Source organism: Lissotriton vulgaris, chromosome 1_1 (assembly GCF_964263255.1).
Source record: "Lissotriton vulgaris chromosome 1_1, aLisVul1.2, whole genome shotgun sequence".
NCBI classification, from domain to species: domain Eukaryota; kingdom Metazoa; phylum Chordata; class Amphibia; order Caudata; family Salamandridae; genus Lissotriton; species Lissotriton vulgaris.
Window position 1 is genome coordinate 1,368,592,558 of NC_141685.1, and position 15,136 is coordinate 1,368,607,693.

At 41.2% G+C, this 15,136-nt stretch overlaps 4 non-coding genes across 4 annotated transcripts; all 4 read right to left on the reverse strand.

Moving 5' to 3' along the window:
- Positions 1-461: 461 nt before the first annotated feature.
- Positions 462-533, reverse strand: TRNAH-GUG (transfer RNA histidin (anticodon GUG)). Its single transcript has one exon. It is a non-coding gene; the product is annotated as a tRNA-His (tRNA).
- A 2,870-nt stretch (positions 534-3,403) lies between these two features.
- On the reverse strand, positions 3,404-3,475 carry TRNAH-GUG (transfer RNA histidin (anticodon GUG)). The gene has a single exon. It is a non-coding gene; the product is annotated as a tRNA-His (tRNA).
- Positions 3,476-4,764: 1,289 nt separating this feature from the next.
- On the reverse strand, positions 4,765-4,846 carry TRNAS-CGA (transfer RNA serine (anticodon CGA)). The gene has a single exon. It is a non-coding gene; the product is annotated as a tRNA-Ser (tRNA).
- A 5,802-nt stretch (positions 4,847-10,648) lies between these two features.
- Positions 10,649-10,730, reverse strand: TRNAS-AGA (transfer RNA serine (anticodon AGA)). Its single transcript has one exon. It is a non-coding gene; the product is annotated as a tRNA-Ser (tRNA).
- Between the last annotated feature and the right edge of the window lie 4,406 nt (positions 10,731-15,136).

The window sequence follows — 15,136 nt, forward strand, 5'->3', positions numbered from 1 at the left end:
TTTATTGATAAATCCTATCTACTGTTGAGGTTGGATTTAATCTTACTATTGTATAAATGCCATTTTTAGAGAGTGAGCATTTCTCTGCACTTACTGCTCTATTTGCATCAAAACCTGTCTTCAATTGACGTCTGGATTGGGCTGCGAGACAGCTACATATGTGCATTCCCTGTAGACAGCCACAACACAGGTCACTCAACTGCAACTGCATTCATCTGCATTCTGATTGGCCTGGGGGAGAGCTCCGCTCCCCTTACCGCAAATATGTTCCAGAACGATAATTTATGTCAGTAAGTACAGTATACCTACATCTTATAATCATGTGTGTTTAAATAATCTGTCGTTAGATCGTTGAAATATTGAAAAGGATCTGTTTTTAATAGACATTTTACAAAAACAACTGGTACATTTGGGAATTCTGTAAAGGAAAAACCAAACTGCCATGACATTGCCAACCACAATGCCATGACTCGGATTCGAACCGAGGTTGCTGCGGCCACAACGCAGAGTACTAACCGCTATACGATCACGGCGAGCTACTTGGGCTCAATAACGTACAGTGACATGGAGAAATTATAATTCGGAACACTCAGGGCTACTCCTGTGATAGGCTGAATGTGTTCATTGCTTCCTCATTCCTTATACAAAGGCTTTATCTCCTCAGTGGTTGATAGGCTGAAACCGTTTCCTGGCCGCCTGCTTGTGAACTGGCAGGAGTCAAAGATCACACATACACTGGTGGGCCTGTGATCGGACACCAATGCAGAGAAACACACCTGGCGCAGATATTCTATTCTGTTTATTAGACCTGCATCTCCCCTGTACCTCCTCAAGCCATCTGTATGTGAAGCAAGAAAGAGTTAAGGAACGGTCCATCTACACTTTTATTGGGAGGATGCTGCCGTGAGCTCCTCCCAGCTAATCACACAAACAGCAGTAAAGCAAGATAACTACACAGTTAGGGGGGACTGCATGGTTAGGTTTTTGAGGAATTATTGAAACTGACCTCAGTGACCCATGATCAGAGCTGTGGCTAATGACTGCATGCCTAATTATGATGAAGCAAGCACCAGGGCTCGTAGGGGCCCCACAACACACTTTTCTTAGCTCATTGAATTAAAGTATAAACTTCTACCATGTGTGAGTGGTAAAGGCTTGTTAATTTTGTTGCTTTTCAAATTCACGTCTGACAATAAGACGAAGGAACATTGGGGCATCAGACGCTTTGGAAAGTAGCCACCAACCGCAGAGAAAGAGAGAAAGAGGAAAAAGGCAGTATGAGGTGTGGAGAAAACAGCAGCAGGTACAAGGAGCTCAAATGAGATTAATGGCGCCTAAATAGAGCACGTAAAGGAACAGTTACAAATCTAAGAAAAGGGAAAGAAAAGACTAGGAAAAAACACAGAAAGAGCTTGTAGATGAAATTCTCTTCCAGGAACAGCAGGTTAAGAGAAATTACACAGGGAGCAGTTAAGCTTGTAACACGGGGGAGAATAGAAAAGAAAATGTAGTTTTATGAAGTGTGTTTGCCTAATCCAGCTAGCACTTTTATTTTATTTCTCTATTTGCTTCTTTTATTGGTAAAGTAAGTTTCAAGTGCATGCACAGGTATGACCGAGAGAGCCAGGGTATAATAATTTGAAGCGTTTGCACCAGCGCTAATGAAGGACAAGAGTTATAGCAAAGATATGAAAGGGGGAGCGATAATAAATATGTGATATGGCAATAGTGACACCAAAATAAGCCACCTATTTATAAAACTGACATGGAAGAAATACTAAAGGTTAACTTCTGAAATTGTAGCTGATGTTAAAAAGATTCTCGTTGTCGGCAGGATTCGAACCTGCGCGGTGGGACCCCAATGGATTTCTAGTCCATCGCCTTAACCACTCGGCCACAACAAGTGACTGTAAGGTGTGTGCACATAATCTGTATGCAAGTTTTCAAGGTGTCCCACAGCAAATTCCTGATATTCTGCAATGCACTTTTTAAAAATAATGTTTTTTTCAGCAGGCACATTCTCTCCTAAAAACAAAAATTGCAGGCGTATATCTCTAGTTTGGATTACCATAATCTTGCATGCATACTCTCATGGGTCACTCAAGTTTTTTGGACCCTATTGCACTCTGTTTTCGTGCTGCTTTTAGTATATGGCCCATATTACAGAAGTCTACCATCTTTGAGTATTTCAGGCTCCTTTGTAAGTGCTTTATATTTTTTCCTTGAAGAGCTATATAATAAAGGGGTCCGGGAAAGATTGCATTTATGGAAGATAAAAGAAGGCCCACTTGTCTCACCAAATGCTGTAGAGAAACCTGATGTTTTACTCATGTTATCCTTAGTTCGTTTTTGTTAGACCTTGCATTCTTAAGGTGGTCCCAACCCCACCTTATTGCTTTTCACCTCCGCATTTTGCTGTATCTTTTTGTTGGCCTTAGGACTCTGATCACTTTATCGCTACTAATCAGTGCTGAAGTGCACGTGCTTCTTCCCAAATCATGTGTATAATTGGAGTATACCTGACTGACAGATTTAATTTACTTGAAAGCCCCTTGTAAAGTGGTATACCATATACCCGGGGACTGATTGTGCCGCCCAAAGAAATAGCATTTCAAACCTGTCTCAAGCCTGCTACTGCAGTGCCTGTGCTGCAGTGTACTGCCACTTCGACTTGGCATTTAAAACTACTTGCCAAGCCTTAAACTCCAATTTTATTACATATCAGTAACCCTTAAGGTAGGCCCTAGGTAGTCCTAGGGGCATCATGCTATGTAAGTAAAAGGTAAGACATGTACTGTGGTAGTTTGTATGTCCTAGAAGTATCAAACAGTCTATTACATTTTTCACTACTGTGAGGTCTGCCCCTCTCATAGGTTAGCATTGGGTATTCCCTTATACTTTTTGGGGGGTAATTCCATATCAGAGAGGAGAAGCTTTATTTATTTATTGATAAATCCTATCTACTGTTGAGGTTGGATTTAATCTTACTATTGTATAAATGCAATTTTTAGAGAGTGAGCATTTCTCTGCACTTACTGCTCTATTTGCATCAAAACCTGTCTTCAATTGACGTCTGGATTGGGCTGCGAGACAGCTACATATGTGCATTCCCTGTAGACAGCCACAACACAGGTCACTCAACTGCAACTGCATTCATCTGCATTCTGATTGGCCTGGGGGAGAGCTCCGCTCCCCTTACCGCAAATATGTTCCAGAACAATAATTTATGTCAGTAAGTACAGTATACCTACATCTTATAATCATGTGTGTTTAAATAATCTGTCGTTAGATCGTTGAAATATTGAAAAGGATCTGTTTTTAATAGACATTTTACAAAAACAACTGGTACATTTGGGAATTCTGTAAAGGAAAAACCAAACTGCCATGACATTGCCAACCACAATGCCATGACTCGGATTCGAACCGAGGTTGCTGCGGCCACAACGCAGAGTACTAACCGCTATACGATCACGGCGAGCTACTTGGGCTCAATAACGTACAGTGACATGGAGAAATTATAATTCGGAACACTCAGGGCTACTCCTGTGATAGGCTGAATGTGTTCATTGCTTCCTCATTCCTTATACAAAGGCTTTATCTCCTCAGTGGTTGATAGGCCGAAACCGTTTCCTGGCCGCCTGCTTGTGAACTGGCAGGAGTCAAAGATCACACATACACTGGTGGGACTGTAATGGGACACCAATGCAGAGAAACACACCTGGCGCAGATATTCTATTCTGTTTATTAGACCTGCATTTCCCCTGTACCTCCTCAAGCCATCTGTATGTGAAGCAAGAAAGAGTTAAGGAACGGTCCATCTACACTTTTATTGGGAGGATGCTGCCGTGAGCGCCTCCCAGCTAATCACACAAACAGCAGTAAAGCAAGATAACTACACAGTTAGGGGGGACTGCATGGTTAGGTTTTTGAGGAATTATTGAAACTGACCTCAGTGACCCATAATCAGAGCTGTGGCTAATGACTGCATGCCTAATTATGATGAAGCAAGCACCATGGCTCGTAGGGGCCCCACAACACACTTTTCTTAGCTCTTTGAATTAAAGTATAAACTTCTGCCATGTGTGAGTGGTAAAGGCTTGTTAATTTTGTTGCTTTTCAAATTCACGTCTGACAAGAAGACAAAGGAACATTGGGGCATCAGACGCTTTGGAAAGTAACCACCAACCGCAGAGAAAGAGAGAAAGAGGGAAAAGGCAGTATGAGGTGTGGAGAAAACAGGAGCAGGTACAAGGAGCTCAAATGAGATTAATGGCGCCTAAATAGAGCACGTAAAGGAACAGTTACAAATCTAAGAAAAGGGAAAGAAAAGACTAGGAAAAAACACAGAAAGAGCTAGTAGATGAAATTCTCTTCCAGGAACAGCAGGTTAAGAGAAACTACACAGGGAGCAGTTAAGCTTGTAACACGGGGGAGAATAGAAAAGAAAATGCAGTTTTATGAAGTGTGTTTGCCTAATCCAGCTAGCACTTTTATTTTATTTCTCTATTTGCTTCTTTTATTGGTAAAGTAAGTTTCAAGTGCATGCACAGGTATGACCGAGAGAGCCAGGGTATAATAATTTGAAGCGTTTGCACCAGCGCTAATGAAGGACGAGAGTTATAGCAAAGATATGAAAGGGGGAGCGATAATAAATATGTGATATGGCAATAGTGACACCAAAATACGCCACCTATTTATAAAACTGACATGGAAGAAATACTAAAGGTTAACTCCTGAAATTATAGCCGATGTTAAAAAGATTCTCATTGTCGGCAGGATTCGAACCTGCGCGGGGAGACCCCAATGGATTTCGAGTCCATCACCTTAACCACTCGGACACAACAACTGACTGTGAGGCGTGTGCACATAATCTGTATGCAAGTTTTCAAGGTGTCCCACAGCGAATTCCTGATATTCTGCAATGCACTTTTTAAAAATAATGTTTTTTTCAGCAGGCACATTCTCTCCTAAAAACAAAAATTGCATGCGTATATCTCTAGTTTGGAATACCATAGGCTTGCATGCATACTCTCATGGGTCACTCAAGTTTTTTGGACCCTATTGCACTCTGTTTTCGTGCTGCATTTAGTATATGGCCCATATTACAGAAGTCTACCATCTTTGAGTATTTCAGGCTCCTTTGTAAGTGCTTTATATTTTTTCCTTGAAGAGCTATATAATAAAGGGGTCCGGGAAAGATTGCATTTATGGAAGATAAAAGAAGGCCCACTTGTCTCACCAAATGCTGTAGAGAAACCTGATGTTTTACTCATGTTATCCTTAGTTCGTTTTTGTTAGACCTTGCATTCTTAAGGTGGTCCCAACCCCACCTTATTGCTTTTCACCTCCGCATTTTGCTGTATCTTTTTGTTGGCCTTAGGACTCTGATCACTTTATCGCTACTAATCAGTGCTGAAGTGCACGTGCTTCTTCCCTAATCATGTGTATAATTGGAGTATACCTGACTGACAGATTTAATTTACTTGAAAGCCCCTTGTAAAGTGGTATACCATATACCCGGGGACTGATTGTGCCGCCCAAAGAAATAGCATTTCAAACCTGTCTCAAGCCTGCTACTGCAGTGCCTGTGCTACAGTGTACTGCCACTTCGACTTGGCATTTAAAACTACTTGCCAAGCCTTAAACTCCAATTTTATTACATATCAGTAACCCTTAAGGTAGGCCCTAGGTAGTCCTAGGGGCATCATGCTATGTAAGTAAAAGGTAAGACATGTACTGTGGTAGTTTGTATGTCCTAGAAGTATCAAACAGTCTATTACATTTTTCACTACTGTGAGGTCTGCCCCTCTCATAGGTTAGCATTGGGTATTCCCTTATACTTTTTGGGGGGTAATTCCATATCAGAGAGGAGAAGCTTTATTTATTTATTGATAAATCCTATCTACTGGTGAGGTTGGATTTAATCTTACTATTGTATAAATGCCATTTTTAGAGAGTGAGCATTTCTCTGCACTTACTGCTCTATTTGCATCAAAACCTGTCTTCAATTGACGTCTGGATTGGGCTGCGAGACAGCTACATATGTGCATTCCCTGTAGACAGCCACAACACAGGTCACTCAACTGCAACTGCATTCATCTGCATTCTGATTGGCCTGGGGGAGAGCTCCGCTCCCCTTACCGCAAATATGTTCCAGAACGATAATTTATGTCAGTAAGTACAGTATACCTACATCTTATAATCATGTGTGTTTAAATAATCTGTCGTTAGATCGTTTAAATATTGAAAAGGATCTGTTTTTAATAGACATTTTACAAAAACAACTGGTACATTTGGGAATTCTGTAAAGGAAAAACCCAACTGCCGTGACATTGCCAACCACAATGCCGTGACTCGGATTCGAACCTAGGTTGCTGTGGCCACAACGCAGAGTACTAACCGCTATACGATCACAGCGAGCTACTTGGGCTCAATAACGTCCAGTGACATGAAGAAATTATAATTCGGAACACTCAGGGCTACTCCTGTGATAGGCTGAATGTGTTCATTGCTTCCTCATTCCTTATACAAAGGCTTTATCTCCTCAGTGGTTGATAGGCTGAAACCGTTTCCTGGCCGCCTGCTTGTGAACTGGCAGGAGTCAAAGATCACACATACACTGGTGGGCCTGTGATGGGACACCAATGCAGAGAAACACACCTGGCGCAGATATTCTATTCTGTTTATTAGACCTGCATCTCCCCTGTACCTCCTCAAGCCATCTGTATGTGAAGCAAGAAAGAGTTAAGGAACGGTCCATCTACACTTTTATTGGGAGGATGCTGCCGTGAGCTCCTCCCAGCTAATCACACAAACAGCAGTAAAGCAAGATAACTACACAGTTAGGGGGAACTGCATGGTTAGGTTTTTGAGGAATTATTGAAACTGACCTCAGTGACCCATAATCAGAGCTGTGGCTAATGACTGCATGCCTAATTATGATGAAGCAAGCACCATGGCTCGTAGGGGCCCCACAACACACTTTTATTAGCTCATGGAATTAAAGTATAAACTTCTGCCATGTGTGAGTGGTAAAGGCATGTTAATTTTGTTGCTTTTCAAATTCACGTCTGACAACAAGAAGAAGGAACATTGGGGCATCAGACACTTTGGAAAGTAGCCACCAACCGCAGAGAAAGAGAGAAAGAGGGAAAAGGCAGTATGAGGTGTGGAGAAAACAGCAGCAGGTACAAGGAGCTCAAATGAGATTAATGGCGCCTAAATAGAGCACGTAAAGGAACAGTTACAAATCTAAGAAAAGGGAAAGAAAAGACTAGGAAAAAACACAGAAAGAGCTAGTAGATGAAATTCTCTCCCAGGAACAGCAGGTTAAGAGAAATTACACAGGGAGCAGTTAAGTTTGTAACACGGGGGAGAATAGAAAAGAAAATGCAGTTTTATGAAGTGTGTTTGCCTAATCTAGCTAGCACTTTTATTTTATTTCTCTATTTGCTTCTTTTATTGGTAAAGTAAGTTTCAAGTGCATGCACAGGTATGACCGAGAGAGCCAGGGTATAATAATTTGAAGCGTTTGCACCAGCGCTAATGAAGGACGAGAGTTATAGCAAAGATATGAAAGGGGGAGCGATAATAAATATGTGATATGGCAATAGTGACACCAAAATAAGCCACCTATTTATAAAACTGACATGGAAGAAAAACTAAAGGTTAACTTCTGAAATTGTAGCCGATGTTAAAAAGATTCTCCTTGTCGGCAGGATTCGAACCTGCGCGGGGAGACCCCAATGGATTTCTAGTCCATCGCCTTAAACACTCGGCCACAACAACTGACTGTGAGGCATGTGCACATAATCTGCATGCAAGTTTTCAAGGTGTCCCACAGCAAATTCCTGATATTCTGCAATGCACTTTTTAAAAATAATGTTTTTTTCAGCAGGCACATTCTCTCCTAAAAACAAAAATTGCATGCGTATATCTCTAGTTTGGAATAACATAGGCTTGCATGCATACTCTCATGGGTCACTCAAGTTTTTTGGACCCTATTGCACTCTGTTTTCGTGCTGCTTTTAGTATATGGCCCGTATTACAGAAGTCTACCATCTTTGAGTATTTGAGGCTCCTTTGTAAGTGCTTTATATTTTTTCCTTGAAGAGCTATATAATAAAGGGGTCCGGGAAAGATTGCATTTATGGAAGATAAAAGAAGGCCCACTTGTCTCACCAAATGCTGTAGAGAAACCTGATGTTTTACTCATGTTATCCTTAGTTCGTTTTTGTTAGACCTTGCATTCTTAAGGTGGTCCCAAACCCACCTTATTGCTTTTCACCTCCACATTTTGCTGTATCTTTTTGTTGGCCTTAAGACTCTGATCACTTTATCGCTACTAATCAGTGCTGAAGTGCACGTGCTTCTTCCCTAATCATGTGTATAAATGGAGTATACCTGACTGACAGATTTAATTTACTTGAAAGCCCCTTGTAAAGTGGTATACCATATACCCAGGGACTGATTGTGCCGCCCAAAGAAATAGCATTTCAAACCTGTCTCAAGCCTGCTACTGCAGTGCCTGTGCTGCAGTGTACTGCCACTTCGACTTGGCATTTAAAACTACTTGCCAAGCCTTAAACTCCAATTTTATTACATATCAGTAACCCCTAAGGTAGGCCCTAGGTAGTCCTAGGGGCATCATGCTATGTAAGTAAAAGGTAAGACATGTACTGTGGTAGTTTGTATGTCCTAGTAGTATCAAACAGTCTATTACATTTTTCACTACTGTGAGGTCTGCCCCTCTCATAGGTTAGCATTGGGTATTCCCTTATACTTTTTGGGGTGTAATTCCATATCAGAGAGGAGAAGCTTTATTTATTTATTGATAAATCCTATCTACTGGTGAGGTTGGATTTAATCTTACTATTGTATAAATGCCATTTTTAGAGAGTGAGCATTTCTCTGCACTTACTGCTCTATTTGCATGAAAACCTGTCTTCAATTGACGTCTGGATTGGGCTGCGAGACAGCTACATATGTGCATTCCCTGTAGACAGCCACAACACAGGTCACTCAACTGCAACTGCATTCATCTGCATTCTGATTGGCCTGGGGGAGAGCTCCGCTCCCCTTACCGCAAATATGTTCAAGAACGATAATTTATGTCAGTAAGTACAGTATACCTACATCTTATAATCATGTGTGTTTAAATAATTTGTCGTTAGATCGTTTAAATATTGAAAAGGATCTGTTTTTAATAGACATTTTACCAAAACAACTGGTACATTTGGGAATTCTGTAAAGGAAAAACCCAACTGCCGTGACATTGCCAACCACAATGCCGTGACTCGAATTCGAACCGAGGTTGCTGCAGCCACAACGCAGAGTACTAACCACTATACGATCACGGCGAGCTACTTGGGCTCAATAACTTACAGTGACATGAAGAAATTATAATTCGGAACACTCAGGGCTACTCCTGTGATAGGCTGAATGTGTTCATTGCTTCCTCATTCCTTATACAAAGGCTTTATCTCCTCAGTGGTTGATAGGCTGAAACCGTTTCCTGGCCGCCTGCTTGTGAACTGGCAGGAGTCAAAGATCACACATACACTGGTGGGCCTGTGATGGGACACCAATGCAGAGAAACACACCTGGCGCAGATATTCTATTCTGTTTATTAGACCTGCATCTCCCCTGTACCTCCTCAAGCCATCTGTATGTGAAGCAAGAAAGAGTTAAGGAACGGTCCATCTACACTTTTATTGGGAGGATGCTGCCGTGAGCTCCTCCCAGCTAATCACACAAACAGCAGTAAAGCAAGATAACTACACAGTTAGGGGGTACTGCATGGTTAAGTTTTTGAGGAATTATTGAAACTGACCTCAGTGACCCATAATCAGAGCTGTGGCTAATGACTGCATGCCTAATTATGATGAAGCAAGCACCATGGCTCGTAGGGGCCCCGCAAAACACTTTTCTTAGCTCATTGAATTAAAGTATAAACTTCTGCCATGTGTGAGTGGTAAAGGCTTGTTAATTTTGTTGCTTTTCAAATTCACGTCTGACAACAAGACGAAGGAACATTGGGGCATCAGATGCTTTGGAAAGTAGCCACTAACCGCAGAGAAAGAGAGAAAGAGGGAAAAGACAGTATGAGGTGTGGAGAAAACAGCAGCAGGTACAAGGAGCTCAAATGAGATTAATGGCGCCTAAATAGAGCACGTAAAGGAACAGTTACAAAACTAAGAAAAGGGAAAGAAAAGACTAGGAAAAAAAACAGAAAGAGCTTGTAGATGAAATTCTCTTCCAGGAACAGCAGGTTAAGAGAAATTACACAGGGAGGAGTTAAGCTTGTAACACGGGGGAGAATAGAAAAGAAAATGCAGTTTTATGAAGTGTGTTTGCCTAATCCAGCTAGCACTTTTATTTTATTTCTATATTTGCTTCTTTTATTGGTAAAGTAAGTTTCAAGTGCATGCACAGGTATGACCGAGAGAGCCAGGGTATAATAATTTGAAGCGTTTGCACCAGCGCTAATGAAGGACGAGAGTTATAGCAAAGATATGAAAGGGGGAGCGATAATAAATATGTGATATGGCAATAGTGACACCAAAATAAGCCACCTATTTATAAAACTGACATGGAAGAAATACTAAAGGTTAACTTCTGAAATTGTAGCCGATGTTAAAAAGATTCTCGTTGTCGGCAGGATTCGAACCTGCACGGGGAGACCCCAATGGATTTCTAGTCCACCGCCTTAACCACTCGGCCACAACAACTGACTGTAAGGCGTGTGCACATAATCTGTATACAAGTTTTCAAGGTGTCCCACAGCAAATTCCTGATATTCTGCAATGCACTTTTTAAAAATAATGTTTTTTTCAGCAGGCACATTCTCTCCTAAAAACAAAAATTGCATGCGTATATCTCTAGTTTGGAATACCATAGGCTTGCATGCATACTCTCATGGGTCACTCAAGTTTTTTGGACCCTATTGCACTCTGTTTTCGTGCTGCTTTTAGTATATGGCCCATATTACAGAAGTCTACCATATTTGAGTATTTGAGGCTCCTTTGTAAGTGCTTTATATTTTTTCCTTGAAGAGCTATAAAATAAAGGGGTCCGGGAAAGATTGCATTTATGGAAGATAAAAGAAGGCCCACTTGTCTCACCAAATGCTGTAGAGAAACCTGATGTTTTACTCATGTTATCCTTAGTTCGTTTTTGTTAGACCTTGCATTCTTAAGGTGGTCCAAACCCCACCTTATTTCTTTTCACCTCCGCATTTTGCTGTATCTTTTTGTTGGCCTTAGGACTCTGATCACTTTATCGCTACTAATCAGTGCTGAAGTGCACGTGCTTCTTCCCTAATCATGTGTATAATTGGAGTATACCTGACTGACAGATTTAATTTACTTGAAAGCCCCTTGTAAAGTGGTATACCATATACCCAGGGACTGATTGTGCCGCCCAAAGAAATAGCATTTCAAACCTGTCTCAAGCCTGCTACTGTGCTGCGCTGTACTGCCACTTCGACTTGGCATTTAAAACTACTTGCCAAGCCTTAAACTCCGATTTTATTACATATCAGTAACCCCTAAGGTAGGCCCTAGGTAGTCCTAGGGGCATCATGCTATGTAAGTAAAAGGTAAGACATGTACTGTGGTTGTTTGAATGTCCTAGTAGTATCAAACAGTCTATTACATTTTTCACTACTGTGAGGTCTGCCCCTCTCATTGGTTAGCATTGGGTATTCCCTTATACTTTTTGGGGGGTAATTCCATATCAGAGAGGAGAAGATTTATTTATTTATTGATAAATCCTATCTACTGGGGAGGTGGAATTTAATCTTACTATTGTATAAATGCCATTTTTAGAGAGTAAGCATTTCTCTGCACTTACTGCTCTATTTGCATGAAAACCTGTCTTCAATTGACGTCTGGATCTGGCTGCGAGACAGCTACATATGTGCATTCCCTGTAGACAGCCACAACACAGGTCACTCAACTGCAACTGCATTCATCTGCATTCTGATTGGCCTGGGGGAGAGCTCCGCTCCCCTTACCGCAAATATGTTCAAGAACGATAATTTATGTCAGTAAGTACAGTATACCTACATCTTATAATCATGTGTGTTTAAATAATTTGTCGTTAGATCGTTTAAATATTGAAAAGGATCTGTTTTTAATAGACATTTTACAAAAACAACTGGTATATTTGGGAATTCTGTAAAGGAAAAACTCAACTGCCGTGACATTGCCAACCACAGTGCCGTGACTTGGAATCGAACCGAGGTTGCTGCGGCCACCACGCAGAGTACTAACCACTATACGATCACGGCGAGCTACTTGGGCTCAATAACGTACAGTGACATGAAGAAATTATAATTCGGAACACTCAGGGCTACTCCTTTGATAGGCTGAATGTGTTCATTGCTTCCTCATTCCTTATACAAAGGCTTTATCTCCTCAGTGGTTGATAGGCTGAAACCGTTTCCTGGCTGCCTGCTTGTGAACTGGCAGGAGTCAAAGATCACACATACACTGGTGGGCCTGTGATGGGACACCAATGCAGAGAAACACACCTGGTGCAGATATTCTATTCTGTTTATTAGACCTGCATCTCCCCTGTACCTCCTCAAGCCATCTGTATGTGAAGCAAGAAAGAGTTAAGGAACGGTCCATCTACACTTTTATTGGGAGGATGCTGCCGTGAGCTCCTCCCAGCTAATCACACAAACAGCAGTAAAGCAAGATAACTACACAGTTAGGGGGGACTGCATGATTAGGTTTTTGAGGAATTATTGAAACTGACCTCAGTGATCCATAATCAGAGCAGTGGCTAATGACTGCATGCCTAATTATGATGAAGCAAGCACCATGGCTCGTAGGGGCCCCAGAAAACACTTTTCTTAGCTCATTGAATTAAAGTATAAACTTCTGCCATGTGTGAGTGGTAAAGGCTTGTTAATTATGTTGCTTTTCAAATTCACGTCTGACAACAAGACGAAGGAACATTGGGGCATCAGACGCTTTGGAAAGTAGCCACCAACCGCAGAGAAAGAGGGAAAAGACAGTATGAGGTGTGGAGAAAACAGCAGCAGGTACAAGGAGCTCAAATGAGATTAATGGCGCCTAAATAGAGCACGTAAAGGAACAGTTACAAATCTAAGAAAAGGGAAAGAAAAGACTAGGAAAAAACACAGAAAGAGCTTGTAGATGAAATTCTCTTCCAGGAACAGCAGGTTAAGAGAAATTACACAGGGAGCAGTTAAGCTTGTAACACGGGGGAGAATAGAAAAGAAAATGCAGTTTTATGAAGTGTGTTTGCCTAATCCAGCTAGCACTTTTATTTTATTTCTCTATTTGCTTCTTTTATTGGTAAAGTAAGTTTCAAGTGCATGCACAGGTATGACCGAGAGAGCCAGGGTATAATAATTTGAAGCGTTTGCACCAGCGCTAATGAAGGACGAGAGTTATAGCAAAGATATGAAAGGGGGAGCGATAATAAATATGTGATATGGCAATAGTGACACCAAAATAAGCCACCTATTTATAAAACTGACATGGAAGAAATACTATAGGTTAACTTCTGAAATTGTAGCCGATGTTAAAAAGATTCTCGTTGTCGGCAGGATTCGCACCTGCGCAGGGAGACCCCAATGGATTTCTAGTCCATCGCCTTAACCACTCGGCCACAAAAACTGACTGTAAGGCGTGTGCACATAATCTGTATGCAAGTTTTCAAGGTGTCCCACAGCAAATTCCTGATATTCTGCAATGCACTTTTTAAAAATATTTTTTTCAGCAGGCACATTCTCTCCTAAAAACAAAAATTGCATGCGTATATCTCTAGTTTGGAATACCATAGGCTTGCATGCATACTCTCATGGGTCACTCAAGTTTTTTGGACCCTATTGCACTCTGTTTTCGTGCTGCTTTTAGTATATGGCCCATATTACAGAAGTCTACCATCTTTGAGTATTTGAGGCTCTTTTGTAAGTGCTTTATATTTTTTCCTTGAAGAGCTATATAATAAAGGTGTCCGGGAAAGATTGCATTTATGGAAGATAAAAGAAGGCCCACTTGTCTCACCAAATGCTGTAGAGAAACCTGATGTTTTACTCATGTTATCCTTAGTTTGTTTTTGTTAGACCTTGCATTCTTAAGGTGGTCCCAACCCCACCTTATTGCTTTTCACCTCCGCATTTTGCTGTATCTTTTTGTTGGCCTTAGGACTCTGATCACTTTATCGCTACTAATCAGTGCTGAAGTGCACGTGCTTCTTCCCTAATCATGTGTATAATTGGAGTATACCTGACTGACAGATTTAATTTACTTGAAAGCCCCTTGTAAAGTGGTATACCATATACCCAGGGACTGATTGTGCCGCCCAAAGAAATAGCATTTCAAACCTGTCTCAAGCCTGCTACTGCAGTGCCTGTGCTGCAGTGTTCTGCCACTTCGACTTGGCATTTAAAACTACTTGCCAAGCCTTAAACTCCAATTTTATTACATATCAGTAACCCCTAAGGTAGGCCCTAGGTAGTCCTAGGGGCATCATGCTATGTAAGTAAAAGGTAAGACATGTACTGTGGTAGTTTGTATGTCCTAGTAGTATCAAACAGTCTATTACATTTTTCACTACTGTGAGGTCTGCCCCTCTCATAGGTTAGCATTGGGTATTCCCTTATACTTTTTGGGGGGTAATTCCATATCAGAGAAGAGAAGCTTTATTTATTTATTGATAAATCCTATCTACTGGTGAGGTTGGATTCAATCTTACTATTGTATAAATGCCATTTTTAGAGAGTGAGCATTTCTCTGCACTTACTGCTCTATTTGCATGAAAACCTGTCTTCAATTGACGTCTGGATTGGGCTGCGAGACAGCTACATATGTGCATTCCCTGTAGACAGCCACAACACAGGTCACTCAACTGCATCTGCATTCATCTGCATTCTGATTGGCCTGGGGGAGAGCTCCGCTCCCCTTACCGCAAATATGTTCAAGAACGATAATTTATGTCAGTAAGTACAGTATACCTACATCTTATAATCATGTGTGTTTAAATAATTTGTCGTTAGATCGTTTAAATGTTGAAAAGGATCTGTTTTTAATAGACATTTTACAAAAACAACTGGTACATTTGGGAATTCTGTAAAGGAAAAACCCAACTGCCGTGA